Here is an 18,624-nt window from a genome sequence, read left to right as displayed (position 1 = left end):
GTGAGGAAGAAGGCAGAAGAGGACAGCTGTCCCCTAGAACTTTGATGGAGATAACCTACTCATTAGTACCTGACCATCTAAGCAGCCACCAGATGGTAACAACTTCCAGTCAATAATGTGACATGTTTTGCAATCACCAAATCCCTTTGCAAAATCAGGGCAGGACAAATCTTATCACCTGAGCACCTGGCCAAACCCATGGAAAAAAGGAGCCAGAGAAGCCTGACAGCAGCTGTAGGCAGGGTTTGTCCACACTTGTTCAGCTCTGTATCACGGAAGGGAGTCAGGCAAGCATACATGGGGCTAAATCAGACTGGGGAAGTTCAGATCTCACTGAGGGTCTTAAAGGAATTCACATCCCTCCCCTCATGTTGTGCTCCACAGCAATGTAAGCTTATCAATTCTTTCTGTATTTTTCAGAATATTCTTAGATCTATGGGTGAATGTCTTTACAGGCTGGATTTCAAACATGTCACAGTGAATCTAGAACATCTCTCAACTTCAGTAAACATCACTGAAACTGTCCATCTTCCCACTGCACACAAATACAGCTCTGTCCAGGTAACTGTAACATTAGTAATTCCATCTGCAGGGAGGATCTGAACTAGGAAAGGCAACATTCAGCCCGTGCAAAGGTTTGCACTAAAGCACAGTACTTGATCTTACTCCTAGCTCCACAGTATATCCACATTATTTCCCATCATTTTGAATTCCACACAGGCCAGCTGCTTTAAACTGAATATCTTCCCTTCCTGTGTGCACATGAGGAAATTTAACTGGATCACCTGAAAAGTAGTTGTTCAGAGCAAGCATCGTCCTCATGAAAAAGCCCTGTAATATTGAAACCCTTCTGATGCAGTACTTTGAAATAAACAAAAGAAAAAGCTTCAGAAAAGTAACTGTGTCACATTTTGCTGGGTTTTGGGTGGTAGGTTTTTTCTTCCACTTCTCTTTTGACTAAGGCTAATTTCAGCCTTTTTGCATCTTATCTGCACATTTTTGCACATTCTGACTTTTTATTTCACTGAACTTTCTGCACTCAGAGGGCTGAAGCAAAGCTCAATATAGTCAGTAGAAAGATTTTCACCATCTTCAAGAAGTTTTGTATCAGGACCTCAGTGCATAATCTTTATACAAAGAGAGCTACTGTCACGGGGCAGAATTATGTGAAGACAACTCCCATCAGATCTTCAAATCCACCCAAGAAAGACCTCTTGGAGAAAGGCAAAAACCAACTCTGAAGAGGGTTGTCCCAAACTGAGCTATGGGGCACCAGGCTCAGAATATCACTGGAGTGAACTCAAGATGTCCTCCAGCAAAACCCAGATCTCAGATGTGTAACCTAGTTAGATGTTAGCAGCAATAGTGAGATCTCCTAATCAACAAGTCTATTGAACATGGGACTGAAAAAGAATCAGGATGTTCTATATATCTGAATGATGCTTCCTACACAAGTGCTTTGTACCCAGAAATATGTAAATGCACATTGCAATAGTAAAAGGTAACAGCTCACTGCAGGCTCAAACTAAACACAAGTCTCTAACTACTGCCCATAGGAAGTTTCAAGGTGTTTTTCCCTTCCCTGATGAAATCTTAAAAACTTGGAGAGGGCAGGGAAAAAAGCAGCAGGGATGCTTTCTGCAATGTGCTTCTCAATCAAACAACAGCAGCAGCAACCACCACAACCAAATTATCCTAGAGCTCTCCTCTCTTCCAAACAGGACACAAGAGCACCTGCAGCCCCCCAGTGGAAAGCAGATAAAACGTTGTACGTAGCAAGCCTTGAAATCACCAAGCCAATTAAGATGCCATGAAAGAGTACAGACAGAACTCAACTGATCCCCTCCCAGGTCTACTTGGCTTTTAACTTTGCCCTTTATAGTGAGTCACTGGGCACTAAAACTCAAGCTGCATCACAGGTCACATGGGCAGGTAGAATAGCTCCAAGAGGGTCTAATCCTGGCCTCTGGGGAGCACAGCACAGAGCCTATCAGATATCCCTTGTGACACAAGTAGAGTTGCTGAAGTCAAGACCCCTGTCTCACCCCAAACCATCATTCATGTGGCATACCCTGTTTCCAGCAGTAGCCTATGAAAAAAGGCTCTAGGTGCTCATTCTAGGTGCAAAGATGTTGCTTAACTCACTACACAGCAAGGTGCAAACATCCAATTCTTTGCCAGTGGAAAAGCACAAGCCCAGGTGTCAGAGGTGGCAATTGCCTACGCAAAGAAAACCTGAGGCAGGGTCATGTAACAACCCTGGAGAAGCCCAGGCTGTGCTGGTGTCCCCCTTGTAAGCACTCAGAGCTCCAGCAGGGTTAGGATCTTACCCCACAGCTTCAGTTGCAGGTACCTCCACACTTGTTGCAACACAAGGTAGAACTTATGCCAAGGTGGCCCCATGAAGACTCATACTTCCAGACTTTCACACAGCAAACAATTGCTAGCCAAGCCATAAACCTCTTTAAAAAGCACAGAGCTTCACAAAATCCTTCTCTTAATAGATTCTTTGCACCAGCCCTGCAGTTTCAGCAAGTGGTATACTGCAATAAAACCCATTCTCATGCTATTTCAAAACTCCTCATCAACACTCACCACTGCCCTGCTAGGGTTTTATTTGCCACCTTACCAGAACAAGAAAGGTATGTCCCAATTGCACAAAACACAAACGGGGAGCCCTGGGCCATTATACTGCCCACGCAGTTAATTACACCAGCCGAGGGTTGGGCGTAGAGGATCCAAGCCCTCCCATGGCTAGCAGAGACATGAAGACCAGTTGGCACCAGGAAGGACATCACATCAGTGTCCTGTATCATGCTGGAAAGAGATGAGTTAATTTTTACAGATCAGGTGTTCATAAGTCTTAATAAAAAGTGAAATTCTATCCTCTCAACTCTTAAAGCTCCCATACACCTGGACTAGATTTTTTTTTTTTAATAGGTTACTTTGACACAAATTTGGCACATAAAAAAGTTAAGCTTGTACTGTCAATCAGCTGAAGGTGCACCAAGTAACTTCAGATTCCTGTGAGGATGGGTCTAGAACCAGGTTTTGTGATCTGACCATTTATTCACCACATTCTTCTACCCTTCTCAAGATGCTTCCAGATGAACTTTTTTTCTTTTGCCAACCCTACTGAGCTTAAAGGCAAAGGTACTGCCTGCCACAGAGAAAAAAATAAACATTGGCCTGCCTCAAGCCTATATTTATAGTACTTCTAGGGTCTGGTTTTGGTGGTCACGTCCCTTCCACTCGAGTTAGCTTTTTCTAAATCATTGCTCTCCCAATTATTCCTCTCAGTCTCTGAAAAATTATGCTTTATTTGTGTTTTCTGTACAGCAATCTCATTCCAATGGAAGGTCAGCATGCCAGCACAATTTTCTTAAACCATAAATGTGGAGGGCACAGCAGAATTAAGAAAAATATAACCCTTCTAAATAAGAAGAGCTACTTTATTAGCTGCTAACTGAGAATGACATGGCTCTTAATGCTAGAAATTTATTTCTAACCGTGGGGGATGCTGAAGCCCTCAACAGCCTGGTCTTTTAAAAAAACAGTAATGCAGTTGCTTTCCACATACATAATGTTATATCCACAGAAAGGAAAAGACAATGCGAAGTTCTCCTGAACTTTTACCTTGGCTGCTTGCCATTACTTGCTGAGGTTCATGTGTGCTTGGCTGTTATTGGGCTTGCCCTCTCTGGCAGAGGCTTGGGGAGTGGTGGGAAGAGATGATAGGAGAAAACGTTGTCAGCTACCCTAAGTCTGTAATTGACTAACACAGCCACTTACTGAGCGTTACTGCTCTAAGAGGAGCCTTCAAGGTAAATTGGGTTACTTAGAGCAACCTAAATCACAGGTTATTCACCATTAAGATTTCCCCATTCTTTTTGCCCCTAATTGAGCTGAAGCTCCAGCAGACAGTGCTCCAACTCAATCCGTTGTCCCGTATTGTGGACACCCGAACAAACTTTTTGGTACAGCAGAAAAGGGAATAAAGTATCCATATGGGAAAAGAACTATAGGTCCCACTAACAGCTAGGGAGCTTCACTGTGCCCTGGGGCCTCATTCAGACTTTGTGGACAGGAAGAAACCCAGACACAGTGTCACTCCAAACATCACAAAATCTTCTCCCCAACAGCAGGCAACAGATCCTGCCTGGGTTATTTAATATTCTCCACATGCTTCTGATGTAACTCAGAACTTGAATTCAGTGGAAGGATATTGACCCACCCTGCTGCCTTCCCATCAGCTCCAGGTTACTAATGGTGATGACCTTGTTTGCCAGACAGACCTGTTGGGACCTAGCATTATGCCAAAAAAACATAAGGAGAGGCAAATACTGTGGGTTCACATGGTCCTGCCCTAAATCCCAGGCTTTACTGGTGCACTCTCTGATACACCCTCAGTGCCCCATGCCTGCAGACCCATTGCCTAACACCAGGCAATTTGGCTGATGGGTGTAGGTTGACCACACAGTTATTTCCTAGAGCTGTAGATCAGCACCTTAATGTCTAGGAAACACCCCAAGAAATAACAAGGAGTGGAAAAAAAATTGTTTTAAAAAAATCAAGGTCTTATGGACATCAGTAGAACATTTGCCATCAGGGTTTTACTCCTAGAGCTGATCCCCTGCAAAGAGACAAGATAAATATCTAAGACCTCAAGCTTTGTGCTTGATGTAATTTAGCTCCCAAACTAACAGAAAGTGACTCTTCCTAGGCTGGAGATAGGTACCACAGCCTCTGCTAAAACCTTCCATGCATTTGCACAAGCAGGCTCCCAATGCTGAGGGCAACAGGTTTCCATCACAAGCTACATCCTTTGGTACAGAGATCAAGGAAAGTTACACTACTATCAACTTTAGGCTTCTCTTCAAGAGTCACTACTCAAATAACATAAGCCTATATGGGGCAAAGTTGATTTTCAATTGAATGTCTAGCAAGAGGCATTCATGTAGTAGTTTAACCATATAACCAGGTAATTTCTTTAAATTTATGATTCACCTCAAGGGAGATCGACACCCAAAAATATTACTTCAACTCCTGTGGTTTCAATTCAGCATGCAGCTGAGCATGACCCAGTTCGAATACAGGGCTTGAAATAACTTACCCACCCATACCATGGATGCATTTAAAATAATCTACAATAAGTATAAATCTGGAGAAATCTGATGGTATGAACTCAGATTTCAACACAATGTTTTATGAGGTTATTAAAAAAAAACAACTTTGAAGGAAACTTCATTCTCAGGGTAATTCCTCCAAATTAGTGTATCACCAAGAAAAAGTAATTCATCCCAATCAGAGTTGGTACTCAGCCACAACATCTGGAAATGGATCCCGATCTGCTTCCCTCCTTCTTTGGGGGCGATAAAATATGGGGGGTTTCTCTGACCTGGCAGAGAAGAGAGGGCTGAGGTAGCATTCAGATGTAGGCTCCACTCCTCCCCAAGAAGAATGAGGTGTTTGCTCAGGGAGCACTGGTCTTGGCCACCACTGAGCTGCCTCATGGACCACTCTCTAGGCTATCACTATACGCTCATCCCACACATTAAAACACAAGTAGTAATGCTTTTTCAGCCCTCTGGATACTTGCCTTTAGCTCAGTATCACTTTCCAGCCTCTATAAATCAAGCAGGCTCGCTACTCCTTCCCTAATATTTTATTAACTACAGAAAGTTGGAGTATTTTTTGGCCCAGCAGCCTCCATCTGCTGTAATAAATGCCTTTACTAATGTTGCTTTATTTTATCAATATTGCTAGACTTCTTAATGGGACTCTAAGCTCCTGACTAACAAAAATATATTATCTGTCATACTCTATTTTTCCTGCAAGGAACAATGATGCTTTATCATGACTAGAACAAGGTAACAGGTCAGAGCCCCTTAAGTGAAAAAAACACATGGCCTGTCCAGCCAGTCTCACACCCCAGTGGATTACCAGGACCCAGTCACCACTTTCTGGGGCTGTGAGGGACCCCTGTAAGAGGGGCTCAGGCAGGTAACACCGCATTTCTCCTCAGGGGGAAACAACTTCCCCCAGGGATACACAGCATGTTATGGGTGAGTTTTGGAGATAGATACAAAAACCATCTCCAGCCAGGGTAGTGCAAGGTTGGCTTGCCTTCAGGAAATGCCTGGTTGTATGCAGCAGCTGTGGTGCGAGTAATACAACAAATTCACTTACTGAATGACAACAGCTTTATTGGCAAGCCAATTCAATTAAAGCCACTGCAACCAACAAAGTCACAGGCAGCGCTCGCCGCATAACGAATATGGAATCATGCCTGCATTTCCCCAAGTGCCCTCAGCCCTCCCTGTCCCTCTGCATGAGAGGGAAAGGGATGAATGAATTAGGCTCAGATGATGGTAATTAATGGCTTGGCTGTCAGAGAGGCATTTTGTCAGCCCAGCAGTTGAAAGCTCCATATTACAGATAAAGTCCCAGCACTGCCCAGACAGGGTAACCCACCTCCCATGGTGGTGAGAGCCGGGGAGGGGGCAGAGCTGCTGGTTTGCATTGATCAACGCAGCGCAGTATCGATAAGTAAATAATATGTCCATTTTTCATCTTTGCAAAACATATCCTTCAGGCTACAGTTACAGCAGCTCTGGCACGAGCTTATTAAGAAAAAAAAGTATCCTTAACACTGGGCCATAAACAAACCAAATATTTTTATTAAATATACATAAGAATTCATTTTAGCCCTTGATAAAATAGATAAAACCTGGATATTTTTCTGTTGAAACACTAGAAATTTGCTTTCTAAGGCAACATTTCATTTGAGATCTCACACACATCACAGAATCCCAGCATGATGGGATTGGGATGGACCTTGCTTAAGAAGGTTCACCCAGAGGAGGTTGCCCAGGATCACATCCAGGTAGGTTTTGCTCTGGCACTCGCATGGGGAAGAAGTTTTTCCTTATGTCCAGATGGAACTTCCTGTGATCGGTTTGTGCCCATTGGGGCCATTACTGAGAAGACTCTCTTGACCCTTCAGATATTGATAGGCATTGATAAGATCCCCTCTCAGTCTTCTCTTCTCTAGGCTAAACAGCCCCTGGTGTCTCAGCCCTACCTACCAAGAGAGATGCTTCAGCCCCCTTAGCATCTTTGTAGCCTCTGCTGGACTCTCTGCAGTATTTCCTGTCTCTTGCACTGGGGAGCCTAGAACTGGACCCAGTACTCCAGGAGTGGCCTCACTAGGGCAGAGTAGAGAGGGAGAAGAACATCCCTTGACCACACCGCAGGACACTATTGGCCTTTTGGGCCACAAGGGCACCTTGTGCGATCACAAACTTCTTGTCCACCAGAACTCCCAAGTCGTCCTCCTCCAGAGAGCAGCAAGTTAATCCCTAACCTGTACTGGTACATAGAATTATTCCATCTGGATGCAAGACTCTACACTTGTTCTTGTTGAACATCTTGGGGTTCCTCTCTGTCTAAATCTCCAGGCTCTCCAGGTCTCATTGAATGACAATACATCAGCCACTCCTCCCAGTTTTGTATCAGCAGCAAACTCACTGAGGGTACACTCCATCCCTTCACCCAGGTCATTGATGAAAATGTTGAAGCAAGACTGATGCACAAGACTGATTTTTACCATTGCTAAAATTACCCAGGTTTGATTGTCTTCTGTAGGACCACAAGTCATTAAGTGGTCCTGCCCAGCTAAAATGACAGGGGTACTGCTTGTCCAAAATTTCAGTAAGGGAAGAATCAAGCCTTCAGTCCTGAGCTCTTAAAATATCTTGCAAGGCTTCTAACATTAACTCATTTATGAATAAAGTTGATTGATTTGTTTGTTTTTAAAGGGTATTGAAATCCTATGGCAAACCCCTGTTGTGCTGAAGCCACAGGGAGTTTGACAAGGTAGCGCTGCGGGGCGGGGGGAACGGGACTGTCACCCAGCCCCACACTTTCATGGCATGTGGCTAGCCTGAACAAGCCTCGCATCTCAAGCAAGTCAGCTTTGCTCTGGGCTGGCAATCCCCTACCTCTGCCCCTCTTTGCAGATGGGAACCAGAAATCCTCCATTCTAATTTTTCTTTCCATGGAAAGAGGAGAGCCTTTACAGATGCCTTCTTGCTCTCCTTTCCCTACCCTCACTTCCAGAGGACCAACGCTAGCTCAGAGGTTCTCAGTTACACACAACCCTAAACCCCACAGCCCTTTTTAATGTGGAGCAGAGACACTGAATTCAAAGCAGCAACCAGGAAGCACAGGGTGTTTCTGGGCCTTTTGTCAAGTTTTCCCTTATGAAACAAAATCTCCTCTTTTTGAAGCATGCCAGTGTAATTGCCTGGCTGCTTTCCGTGTCAAAGTGACCAATACTTTCTGCGCCTCTGGGAATGTAAAACTGAAGAAAACATCACTCATTTGGACATTCATTACGTGACTCGTTATTGTACATTAAACATTTGTATCCTTAAAATAATGGCCTTGCTATTACCAGCCACAAGATTCTCACTCCTCTGTTCATTTCAAAGAGGAGGGCACTGCTGGTGACACTCAACATTTCAAGGACCATGCCACAGTGGGAAATATTTCTGATTTGTCTCACAGAAAATACATGCCTTCTCGTTTCCAGACAGCATTTCAATATTTATTAAGCAGTAGACTAATGGCATAATCCTTAATTGCTCAAATCAGAACTAATGAGAGAAGCTCAGGGTCCAGAGAAGTGAAGGATGACGTTTCAATGGATAAGTCCTGATCTTACAATCCTTGCTGCTGGACTTACTCAAAAGCTGAAGCCAGCTACCACATAATAGAGATGGGGGATACAAGGAAAGAGAAAAGAGTAGCCAAAACAATTTCAACTCACCCATATTACAGAATCCCAGCATGCTAGAGGCTGGAAAGGACTTCTGGGGATCATCTAGGCTAAGTTTTCTGCTAAAGCAGATTTGTCTAGAACAAGTTGCTCAGGAATGCATCCAGGTGGGTTTTGAATACCTCCAGAGAAGGAGACTGCACAACCTCTCTGAGCAACCTGGTCCAGCACTCCAGCACCCTCAAACTGAAGAAATTTTTCCACAAATTTAGGAAACTTCCTGTGCCCGTTGCTAGGCACCACTGCAATGAGATATTTTCTCAAAGCTAGCATCACCAATTTCATCTAAGGCCACCCCAGGCAACAGAAAGACCATGGTGGATCGAACCAGGATGCTCTGGGGCTGGGTGTATAGCGGGACAGACACCTAACAGTGCAAAGTCACACTGTTCTTGCAAGTGACTCATTGCCTGGGAGAAGTAATCCTGAAGCAACCTCCCACAAGGCTGCAGCTGCCACCAGGCATTTTCAAACCAGTACAGCCAGTCGTAGTGTGGGTTTGCCAAGAAAATAAATGACCTTTGCTGGGGTTTTTGGAAGGAAAGAGCATGGTTTGGGTGGGGGGAAATAGACCAGGGCTGTGGTGTCTTCAAGTACAAGGTCATACAAGCCTACCAAAGGAGAGACCACAAAGGTTGGTGGGATTGGAGACAGAATTTTTGTGTCCCAGAGGGGAAAATGCATCCCCTGGGTTGAATCTGTTGCCTGGATCCAAGCCCAGGGAGAGGGTGAATGGAACAAAAGGACCTGGGATTAGAAAAGCTAGTCCAGCCTCAGTGCAGTACCAGCATCTGCTGCACTTTCTTCTTTCACTCACCTCCAGTTACAGGCAGGACCAGCTATGGAGTACCTGAGCCCAGCCTCAAATCCTGCTGCCCACCTTCCTCCAGCCCTATCACAACACTTGCAGAAGTACTTAGGGAGGCCATTTCAGGAACAAAATCCAGCAATTTGACATATTCTGATGTCTAGTCACCACATTCACTTCTGCGAGCTCATCTGTTACTTCGTAGAGTCACAGAATGGTAAAGGCTGGAAGGGACCTCTGAAAACCACCTAGTTGAACGCTCCTGCTCGAGCAGGGTCACCTAGAGTAAATCTAGCAGGGACACATCCAGGTGGGTTTTGAATGCCTCCAGAAGTGGAAAACTCCACAACCCCTCTGGGCACCCCACAACTCTACTGATATATAGGGAGGTTATTCTCCAAATGCAATACACTACACTTGAATAGCATTGCTGCTTCCCCAAGGTGAAGAGTAATTAATCTGTTGTGGTTTCACTCCTGATTCACCAGTGAGGGCAATGCTAGTCACGGTACAAAGCTGCTCAGAGAGGTTTGAATATTCCCTCCATTTCAGCATTTACAAGGGAAGCTGATGTCCCCAGGAGACAAAGTCTGGCAATTTCTATTAGTTTAGAAATGCTTAGGGACCTCCAACAAACTTTAACCCCCCAAGATAAACCTGCCAGAAATTTGAAGTCTTCTGCCCACTGCAGCACTAAAATACAGCCCTTCCCCAAAACCATGAACTGTCAGGTATGGGGAAGAAAATGTCTTTCTGCCAGGATAAGAGAACAATGCACCTTCTTGCAATTAATACACCAGCATAAATCATGTCCCCAGCTCTAGAGGTATGCCTCCAAATAAAGCACTACATAATCTTGCACACTCTTAACACCCAGCACATTTCTCTTGCCTTGATAAAGGGCTAAATTGAGCAACCCCAGTGCCAGAGCCCACAGAGGCTTTCCAATAATCTAATGCATAGTCCATACTAAGATTTCCCTTCAGGCAAACGTGGGAGGAAGACGGTGTGATATAACATGTATTGCAGATGCCATGCTGTAGGCACAGGGAGATCCTCAAGAGATAACATGTACTTGCAAAGAGCTAGGATTCTACAGTCAGGATTACTTTAATGGGAGTAGAGTATGGGTGCCACTCACCTGCCCATGGAGAGCAGCTCCCTGGTGAACATCCAGTCCTCCTCACCAGGAAAAACCCAAGGTGGTCACATGGGTGAGCAAGTCAAGATGAAGTGTTATCAAACTCTTAGCATGATACACGTGTGAAGTTCAATAAGAAGTACCTTGTGAAAGCCTTCCTCTTACACAAGCTTGACAAGGATGTCTTCTCTTTTCTCCTGCTTCCCTATACCCAGAGCATGTAGGGCATCTGCCATAAGCTGGCATATATGAGCACACCTCTTGACAGTCCTGGAACTCTTTTTAAGTCCAGAGATGTTTTTCTGAGCTAGCCATACACAAATGAAGACCACAGGCACTGGGAACCTGACACACACATCGCACCCTGTGAAGAAGGCCCTCTTATCTTGTGACATCCAGAGAGGATTGAGGCAAGTCCATACCTCTCACCACAGGAGCACAACCTGCTGCTTCTGCTTCCATGCTCTGCTCCAGCTATTTGCTCCTGTCATGAGTCGAGTTGAACCTGCTGATGAGGTTCCACGTGAAGATGAGGAAAACAATTCTGCTGCGAGGGTGCCAGAGTATTGAAACAGGCTGGCCAGAGATGCTGTACGGTCCCCTTTCCAGAGACATTCAAAACCTGCCTGGACAGAATCCTTCCCTGAGTGCCCCTGCTTTAGCAAGAGGTTTGGGCTAGACAATCTCCAGAGGTCCTTTCCAACAGTCCCCCATCATGTTGGGATTATGTGGTATCAATCAAGTTTCACCAAACACAGACTTGAATGGGGAGGGCCTTGAGTGGGGAGGACAAACTCCTTCAATCCAGAATTCACATCATGTTCACCAAGGATTTACTTTTTCAAACCATCATCATTGATTTACTTGATAAACCATCTGGCTGTGTGTCACAAGCATGCTACCTGGTGCATGTGAACTGGTACAAAGGGAATACTGTACATGAACCACTGGTGAAGTAGGAGCTGTGATCTGTTATGACCTCACTGGGAACCCCACAGTGCAGCACCACGAGCTGAACATTGCCACCCCACCTCTTGTGCAACCACTGGGTTTCAACAGCACAAGATTTCGGTAGAAGGTCACCAATAAGCCCTCATTGCTTGACTTATTGAAAGAGATATGCCTTGGTGTCAGTTAAGGGAAAAGGGATATCCTTCATGGTTTCAGGAGAGCTCTTCTTTGCCCTCACCTCTCTTGGCTCATAGGTTTCTCCCTGTGCCCATGCACAGCCTGCAGACCCAGCATGTAATTATGTATTAAACAAACATCCTCTCTTCTTCAATAAAAGAAAATATACCATATATGTATGGTTTAGTCAAAGATTGAAAGAATTCAGTGTCTGGGGCTCTGAAATTACAGGAGACATTTATAAAAGGCATTTTCTAAACTAAAACTCCCTGGGCTTTTAGCAGTCCTGGAAAGAAGGGTGGGGGGAGAAAGGGCAAAATGAAAAGGCATGCTAAGGAAACGTTAATTTTTTCCATCAGACTCTTGTGTGTGCCAAGTTAATATAAAGCCTCCTGCGCTTTTCCTTAAACAAATGTGGGTAATGAGGGACCAGCTCACCAGGCTCAGCTCTCTACTGGGTTTGGCAGGGGGCTGGTTTTCAAGAGGCTGATGGTTAACCATTGTGGGCTGAGCATCCACAGGGCAGGGCCAAAATACCCCAGTAATTAACGATAGGTTAATCATATTTACTGCAGCTCTAGTGTTCCCAGATTCTCAGACAAAGGCTAAATTCAGGAAAACTTAAAAAGAAACAGATCTTCAGAGCTGATTTATTTGGAATGCAATTAGGATAAGGGAGGGAATCTAATTACCAAGTACTCTCATTCTCCCCCCCGACTGATTTAAAGAGGAAGCTCTCAGTGTAATAACCACTTTCTGGTTGACTTTACTTCTTAGCACGGCAGTTGTTGAAACAGCTTCAATGTTTTCTCAGCTGCATTTTTATGTCAATACTAAGAATGGGATGAAATGGTTCGGACATGTCAAAGGAGGGGGGAAAAAAAAGGAAAAAAAACAAAAGTGATTGAGGCACTAACGTGAAAAAACATCCCCAAAATATTTCCAAAGAGCTAAAAATGCACCTGAGGCTGCAATGTGATTGAGGAGAGGCCAGAAGAACAGGTCATACATGTGGCTGTCCCTCTGCTTCCCAGAAGCGCACGTAGGAAAGCACTGATGGAGTGCCAGGACAGTTTGCCCTCAGGTCTATCCCATGCAGATACATAATTACAATGGGAACCAGTGGCACAAAACCTCACATTTAGCCCAGCTCGGTGGGATGAGATCGTTAATCTGCAGCAGACAGGGTACCGGAAGGCACAGCCTGGCTTGGCGCTGGGTGGGCAATAGCCTGGCTGTAAGCCCTGCATCGGCAGAGCTGGAGCTGCAGTGATTAATGCACATTAAATAGTAATAGGAACACAAACACAAAGCATCTCTCATATGCAAGTGGCTGCTCAGCTGCAGACCCTTGTGGCCACCCCAAACTCCCGCAGTGAGAAACTCAACCAGCATGACAAAGTGTCCACCCACTGCAAAAACCTCTTGCAATTCAGTGTGTGCACCTTTAATTACTGTGTATTATCTATTTCTCCATGAGCCTCAGAGCTCTGATTCTCAAAAGACTTAGATGTGTGCTATAAAGAAAAGCAGTCCCTTCATTGCTCTCATTCTGCTGGTATTATTCTTCCAAGTATGGCAAATACCTGTGTGAGTGGATTCTTATCACTAATGCACCCCATGAAGGAGGAAACAGGCTATGTTGCCAGCTCCCACTGGGAGACCTCTTTGGAGATGAAGAATGGTTCTGAGGTGCTGGTGGGGAGAATGGGAGCAAAGATGCTTAGCAGAGGTATAAGGTGGGGTGCAGGCAGTTGCTAAATGTGCATCTCTGGCAGCTTGAACCCTTTCTCGCTCATCTGCTGGGCAAAGACAGAGCCTGACACTGCTTGCACGGAAACAAAAAGGAGAAAAAAAAAATCCAAACATGCAAGAAGACACCTTAAAAGCATTCCCACAGCCCTTTGCCAATCCACTAAATCCTGACCTGGAAGAAAACACCCCACCTTGTCCCAGGCTCTAGTGAGTCATGCTGAAACCTGCCAAGCAATGTGGGGTGAAGGGCCTTGGCCGCAGGGGCTCCCAGCAGGGGAATGGCATGTCCCAGCTGGAGCCATCAGCAAGGATCGTCCCCCTCCCAGCCGTGTCTCCTTGTCTGAGGAAGACTCACCTCTGCCTTCTCACTGCAGTGCAAGAAACACCACTAAAACAAAACAAAAAAAAAGGGGGGGAAGTCCTGTAGTATATTTCCAGGAGTCCCACTGATTTTCAGGTTGCTTGCTCCTCTTTCGCCCTCCTTAAATCCACCCAGCACAACCTGGGGAGAGGTTCATCCTCTTCCTTTAAAGGAGAGGTATATAGGCATGCATGAAAGCAAAACTGAGATGACCTTGAGACAGCAAACAGCCCCTCCAGCCCTTGGACCAAGCAAAGAATCAGACCCGGCATCGACTTCATGGTGAAAGGGAGGCAGCAAGGAGAGGTACCTCTGGAAAGACATCTGACCCCAAGAAGGATGCCCACCACGCTATTCCAAAAATCACACATGGTCTGCAGCATTCCCGCTACAGCTAGAAATACCCCAAGAAGCCCTTGTCCACATAACATGCTGTGGTTGCCACACATCGAGGAGCAAGCAGCTTGCAAATCAATAATCCCCTATTTCTGTTTATTATCCATGCTCACTTCAAGCATGCATAGTGAGTATGTTCCAGCTTCATCCATCCCCATGGTGGCTTCCAAGAAGCCATCATCCCCAGACCAGGACTCTGAAATTGGGCCTTCTGGATCAATTTTTTGGGCATTCTGGAGCAAACCCTCCCTACAGCCATTCCAGAACATTCCCAATGGTGGACCAGCCCAGCCCTTCACTGGTGCTAATCCTGGATACATCCAGGCTTTGGTGGTGCAAACATCAGCGTGCAAGGCAGGTCTGCAAGACATGAATACGTCACCTGCTTCCAAAAGCTGAAGACTTTCCAGGGTTAAACACGGAGGCTGGATTTAGGACATCATATTGCCAACTGCTGCAACCCCAGCACAAAAGGAAGCTGGGGTTGTTTTGGTTTGGGTTTTTGTTGTTGTTTTTTAATTCAAGGTGCTGTTCGACATAAACACTATTTCCAAACCACATCAGATCCACACTTAGACATGGAACTGCATTTAAATTCCCAGGAAGCTTTTACAATCACTTTCATAACTTGCTCACCCTTGGGGTTTTGCTTTCTGATGCATCACCCCTTATCTCAGCCTGACTGCAGGAGAGTGAATCTGGGGTGAGATGCAGAAATATGTTTGTTACTTTCTACGCCATAATTGCAAACCGCACAGAAGAACATCCTTCCTCATTTCACAGCTATGAATCTACGAAACCACAACTGCCTTCCCAGTGGTGATAGCGGCTGGCCACGGAGCAGTGGGAGCAGGAGGATATCCCCTGCGCAGATGTTGGTCCCTGCCACCCACGACGTGGTTTCACAGAGAGAAGCTGGGCAACCTGATAAAGCATCCGGGGCTGGAAGGATTTATGAGGCTCCTATTCCTAAGTGGAAGGGAATCGTTTAGGGGGTGCACAACAAGCTGGGTAACAGTGTGGAAAATGCCAGCATGCCTGGGTGAGAGATTATCATTGGGGTTAGGCCACGAGCTTTACATCAGCCTGATATTTACCCTCTGCCTTCCCACAAATTCACTTTATAAAGGACAACTGAAATTCCCTGTCTGCCTCTGCAGCTGAGCAATTTTTTTGGCTACACGCAGACACAGAATCATTTAGTTTGGAAAAGATCTTTCAGGTCATAATGTCCAACTTAATACATGTGGTTAATACATATGATGCTCCAGGTGCTCCTATGTGGATTCAGGATGGGATAAGGGAGAAAAACCCTTATAAACCACCTTTTTTTATAGATATCTGGGGGAGAATTTCCATAGTATGGAAAAGGTTTTATTTGTTGGGGTTTTATTTTAGCAAGTGTTTCATAGTATGTGCAAGAAATTCTGAGCCCCCCTTGGTGATGACCCCACCTGGGATCAGCTGAGTGACAGCCCCATCAATACTTCAAGCCCAGCTAATCTAAGGCCCCATAGGGCTGCCTAGCCAGTCCACCAAATCCATTACCTGTTAAATTTATGATTAGTGAACAAAAGAAGGATCTAGTGGGTTTATTTTCTTTTTAAAAAAAGGTAAGACATTTGTATTTCTAGGGTTTCAGCCAGCCCAGCTCCCAACAGCAGGCATCACATACTACCGTTTTAAGATCCTTCCTGGATGCATACGTCCATGTAGCTATAACAAGAAGCAATATTCCTTGTAAATAATTGTTTGGAAACAAATATTTGATTGCCAGAAAGCTATTAGAAAGGCAGCCTTGGGATGAGATACAGGTTTCAATGCATCACTCAGACCGAGTGCATTGAGGTTCAGCTGGAGAAAGCTTTTCTTCAACCAATCAACACAACCTCAGGAAAACTCTGTTATTTTGTGACTCAAACCCGAGGCAGTGGTTGTGGTGTGGAAATGGAGCCCAGCCCCAAAGTCAAGATGCAGGGCTGGGTCTGGAGCTAGCAGTCCCCATCCCAGTTTTCATCTCCATAATCAGAGATATTATACAACTTAAAATAAATAAAATCTCTTAATTCCTGGGTTTCAAATGAATGTATTTACCTGGTCTCCCTATTTTTACTTAACTCTTGACCTCCATGCAGTACACAGGAGACCTGTGTAATGCCTGCCTGAAAGTCTTTCAGGGTAGGGGTTTAGGTTTCTTTTCTGTGTTTGAAAAGACAATTCCAGCCTCCTGAGCATACAAGCAGCTCAAGAAGGCCTTTTGTCTTTAAAGATGCAAATTAAAGGTACCCTATTTTCTTTGCTTTTTTTGAAAAAATCTTCACCTCTGAACTGGATGGAGAGCAGACCCACCACTCGTAGCCTCTCTCCCTTTTATCCAAGCTGTCCGCACCTTGCATGCCAAATCCTTCTCCTGGCTCAAGACTAACTTCACACTTCTGACAAGCAGCAAGGGCAAGCATCTTCCAACTTCAGAGAAGGGAGAGGAAATAATAAAATAATTAAGAATGGCTCCAGGAAGCAAGAAATGGCCAGAAAAAACAAACTCAGCAGATACGGTGAAGACTCAAAGCACTCCCAGTGTGTATAAGTGCCTTAAACAAAGCACCTGAAAGCCCCATGGTCCCTTTAATCGAACTGTATGTTTTCCATAACCCATAATGCTGCTGGCCACATCCCACCAGCCAAGGCAGCCCAGAAACACGATGCAACATCAAAGGCAGGGAGTAGATTGCCAAGAAAATCCCCAAAACTCAGATGGGGTCCCAACCAAACACTTCTTGACCTGCAGAGCACCAGTGTTGGCAGCAAGAGATGCTCAGGGACCAAGTCAGCCACTCCAGAGATGAAACTCTTAAATAAACCCCAGGGAGGTTCAGACCCTATTTCACATCCTCAGAAATCTGCCGTGATGTGGCTTTGGCTGCCACCTTCCCCTTGGATTCCAGTGTGAACATAGCACTTCCAACATGATAAACACTTCTTCCAGCACCTGAACCACCACTCAGCATCCTCAGCTCTGCCTTCAGCTGCTTCTTCATGCTTTGATTTACTTTCTTCATTTTTTTTTTAAGTACACAGCACAAAAAACCACACAGGCCAACTTCAGAGCTATTCCCACTAGAAAAATTAAATACTCATAATGCTTTTTTAAAGTGAATTGGGCCCCTTAATTTGCATCTTATAATAAGGATGTTATCATACTGGTTTATGGTTCAGCTCTTTAGTTTCTATGTCTCAGGGGCTAGATTTCCCCTTATGAGTTCAATAGATGTCTGTGAACTAATGTAATTTTTTAAAAGGTTTTTCTTCTGCATTAACATTACAACCTTTATGAGTTCAAGGTTTTAGTCACTGTATTGTGAGGCATATTGGCATGCAGGAGCCAGTCACCATACCTGTCAGCATGGCCATGGAGGGTGCTGCAACCTGGTGTTACTCTTGGCAGCAGGTGGAAAGATTCCTCACCTGCTCATGCTGAGCTGAGCTCTCCAATGCCCTCCATCTCTTACATTTAGCTTAATTATAAAACATTGTCACTTGAATATTAAAGTAATGTTTAATACACAGAAGGGAATAAGACAGTCCAGAAAAATGCATAATTTCCCCATGCCTGCCCTGCTAGTCATATGCAATGAGCTCTTTTCCCTTTTCCTGTGCCTGCCTCTTACAGTGAGGATGGGAATACACTTCCAAGAGTCTTTAAAAATATTTAAAAGCCAGAGAGGCTTTCCCCATCACCAGTCTTTCCAGGGATGCCCATCCTCTGATGCCCTTGGGAAGCAGAGCAGAGCTCAGAGGGTATTTGTCATCCTGTCCCTTTCCAGCCCCACATCCATACTGTAGCATTGGATTAGTAAGAAGAACAACAGCAACAACTTGACTAAATCCCAGAGGACGTTTTTAAACTTGCCCAAATGAGGGCCTGGGGGCAGATGCTCAGTGTTTCAAAACAGCCAGTCTCTGAGGTGCTCAAACACGCCACAGGTAGGAGCGATGTCGAAAATGCCAGCCCCTGCTTTAACATACCCCAGGATCATTCATCACCTCCACACCTTACTTTATATTGCCAGGCTCTACCTTAAATAAAGCTTTTTTTCCCCTCCCCTCTAATTACCATAGCAGAAGGTGCTATCTCTTCTGCAGGGGAGAGAGAGAAGGGAAAAAAAAAAAAAAAGGAAGAAAGAAAGAAAGGA

The sequence above is a fragment of the Indicator indicator genome, chromosome 9 (genome assembly GCF_027791375.1).
Source record: "Indicator indicator isolate 239-I01 chromosome 9, UM_Iind_1.1, whole genome shotgun sequence".
In the NCBI taxonomy this organism is placed as follows: Eukaryota; Metazoa; Chordata; class Aves; order Piciformes; family Indicatoridae; genus Indicator; species Indicator indicator.
Note: the sequence above shows the minus strand (reverse complement) of the source record.